We start from the raw sequence: 3,699 nt of genomic DNA on the forward strand, positions 1-3,699 counted from the left end.
ATTGAACTTATGCAAATGACTGATTGCCATGGAAGAAAGAATACTTACTGAGACCTTTTGGTTTCAGAGGGTTCAGATAGAGAGAAAAGTTGAATGCCTTGATTTGTTTACAAATCAATACTTTTACCTCTCTATAAGTTACAGATAACTTAAGAAAAAGTATCCCTAGTCTGGAAGAGCAAACATTAGAGAACCAGCAATGTTTAAAATAAGACAAAACATTAAGAGACACAACACTATAATCTTTTAGTTTATTTAGTCCCATATTACTTTCCATGTTGCTAATTCTGGTTTAGTTCGAATGCAGCTTTTATTTCTGGAAATTCTTACCCGTTTCCGTTCCAGGATTTTAATATATCAAAGACCTGTATTTGTCCTGAAAGTCTCCCATATGAAGTTCTTTTAAGGCAGAATTCATCTTACAAGAGAATTAAAACAATTACAAATGACAAAAACTCAGGATATGGTTAAATTACCAGGTGATGACCTTATTAAAACATTAAAACTTTAGGAAATGCATAGAATCTCTAGAATAGTTACAGCATTTACCCAAATGTAACCCAAGGTTTATTATTGGTTTAAATCTTGTCAACAATTTCTTAAAACCTTAGAAAGTTTTTAAAGCACACGCCTAAATATAATTAGGGATGTTAAACACCTGATAAAACAAAACAGAGAAACTGGGTTTTCTGGGCAGGCAAAGAGAAAACCCTTTACATTTCAATTAACCGAAGAAAACTTTGCTCTTTTAAACAGAGAAAACCAGCTTTTCTATATCAGTGTTTTTTTCTTTTTTCTTTTTTTTTTTTTTTTAAGCGTGCAGTCTTAATATATGAGTTTTCTGGGTTTCCCTCCCATCATGAATGATGTCGCAGACAAAGTGGGGGGGGGGAATCTTTCAGATGTTGTCCTGCTCACGTCCCTCGCAGGAACTTAGGAGCATCTTAGCTAAGGTCTGTCCGCATAAACCCCGGACCAGGCTACTCCGTGGAGTAGATGGACCCGTTATGCCGTATGACGCCCCACGAGACTCAGGGTGCAGCCCACTCAGACTCCGTAGCTGGAGGGGTGGAGTCATACAGACACATTCACACAGTCAGGCACTCTTCAGATTCAAACAGGTTGGACACCCTCCCCTTTTTGGGTATCCCTGGCTAATGGGAGGTGATCAGTCTCCCCTTTCACTCTTTACAAATAAGTGAGTTTCTATGGTTACAGGCAATGGAGGATGGTAACAGGGTGTTTTCGCAGTCCCTCAAGGTTGGGCAGCTTCCTTAATCTCTCAAGGCCAAATGGCCCTTTCACTTGGAAGTATAATCTATGTGGAGGCAGGTGAGGAGAGTGTTAAATCACCTTGGAGGCTGTTTTTCTTTCTTTCTTATTTAGACAGGATCAGGCATCTGGTCTTTTCCTCCTTTTTTTTTTTTTTTTTTTTAGTCTGTCCTGACCATATCTAAAATTCCTTTTTGAAGATTTCCCTTCATAAACTTTCTACAACTTTCCTTTGTATTCAGGTTTTGTCCCAAGCCATTTCCTTCCAAACCACCATCTCATTTAGGACAAAATTACTTTTTATCTTTAATAAAAAGTATTTCTATTTCTTAAATCTTTATTACATATCTTTTACTTTTTTTACATACAGAGTTGTTTCCCTTATTTCTATCAGTCTTAGTTACACTTAACAGAATTTTGTACTCTTAGAAATACCTTAACCTCTAGTCAGTTATTAACCAATTGTGAACTGTTATAACAGAATTCTTTAGATGCCAAATTTATGAATCAGTTAAGCACAAAACATGTTTACCAACAGATGTCAAAAGCACAAACCTAGTTCCAGCAACCAGCGCTCTAGCATTTTATCCTGTTTGGTTTAAAAGTTTCAGGTTCGCAAAGACTTTGAAAGCTACTTCAGCAATTATCCATTAAAACTTTGAGGCAGACAATTAACCCATCAGTTTAGTCATTTCTTTGCTAACAAATTTTAACAAATAACACGAGCTTATTTGACCTTCAGTTAACTCTGAAGCTTCACATTTACTGCTGATAACTTAAAAGACATGTCTATCTTAATTAAACCAACAAACTTAACTTAGATCAAATGCTGATTTACGTTCCACCTGGGCCCACTCCACTTTGAATGTTTACCTGAGAGACGGGTGGGAGGATCTGGAGTGGGGGGTGTTAGGTCCAGGGGTTGCTCTTCTTGCTCCTTGACAGTGAAGAGAAAAGGAGCCGTGGTGCATGATCTAGAGGCTGGTCATGCAGGCTGCATGCACGTTGGTGCAGAAACAGGAAAAGGGGAGACAGAAGAAACAAGGTGCTGCCAGGAGGCAGAGAAAGGACTCCCAGTTTTAGAGCTCATCAGCCCCAACAGAGGAGCAGACATCATGCTTTCCCGCCAGCAAGGGGGAGGGGCTAGGCAGTCCACAGCAGGCCAGAGAGGGCAAGGAACTTCCCCAAAACAAAGAGAGTTTCAGCAGCTGCTTGGGAATATTTCTTAAAGTCTCCGTCTCAAGTTAGACTAACCCCAGTTGGCTCCAGTTATAGCCATTAACACATGAAATGAGTAAGGGAGAAGCCCCACATCTATTAGGAGGAACGGAGAGATGAAAGAGTCCCCTCACTCTCTGCTTGCCCCATTCCTTCAAACACAACAAACAACAGACAACAAAAAGACAAGACAAAGACAACCGCAAACCCAGCGGCCCTCATCCAGAGCCTGCCGAGGGTGGGGGTTTTTCCGGCCCCTACAGGGGTTATCCGGCCCCCTACAGATGCCCGCCGAGACGAGCCACGGACCAGAACCAGACCCAGCGGCCCTCACCCGCTGGTGGGGGTTACCCGGTTACCAGCTTAAAAATGTAACCTGCCACTGTAGGGACTTTTCTCGGTTCCCTATGAGCATCCGTTGACCCAGCGGGTAATTTTCTCGGTTCCCTACGTGCATCCGTAAACCCAACGGTTGCGGTCCCCTCAACACGCTCGTTGGTGGGGATTTTCCCGGTCCCCTAGATGCACTCGCTGGTGGGGATTTACCTGGTCCCCTAGATGCACCTAATGTTGGGGATTTTCTCAGTCCCCTGATTGCCTGGGAGGGCCCGTACCCCCCGGCAATCCCCGCCCTGAGGGATGAGGCGTCCCCGCATCCACTCCAGCCCTGGGAGCTATGCTGCGTCCAGCTTCTCCCCGGTGGGCTTTATTACCCTGGAGCTCTGCAGACAGACAGACAGACAGACAGGATCTCAAGGGATCTTGAGATCTTACCTCCGGAGTCTTTCTGATGCTGGCTCAGTCCTCGCCGTTTTATCCCGGGACGAGCTCCCACTGAAAGTGTCCGTGGACAAAAGGACGAGACTGATACAAAGCGAAGGTCAAACAAAGCTTTATTTCACACCAAGCATCGAGAATCAAACTAACTGGCCAGGGCCATCTCTTGCAAAGAGGCGACCCCTCCCAGTCTCACAGACTAACTTTTATAGAGTAAAGGCCATGTGGTTGAGCCTGGCCACACACAGGTGGCCAAGTGAATTACATTCTACCCCATGATAGTCATCTAATTCAGCCTATGACCTTGGCTAGAATTGGCGCCTTTGTCTGGTGCCCAAAAGGCAGGGGCTCACACTCCCTGGCAGGTAATACATGTGCTTTTACTTGATTGGATGTCTCCACCTGGCCGAACATGTCCTTGGCGGGTAGGGA

Source organism: Enhydra lutris, unplaced genomic scaffold (genome assembly GCF_002288905.1).
Source record: "Enhydra lutris kenyoni isolate GAN:26980312 unplaced genomic scaffold, ASM228890v2 scaffoldscaffold13, whole genome shotgun sequence".
NCBI lineage: Eukaryota > Metazoa > Chordata > Mammalia > Carnivora > Mustelidae > Enhydra > Enhydra lutris.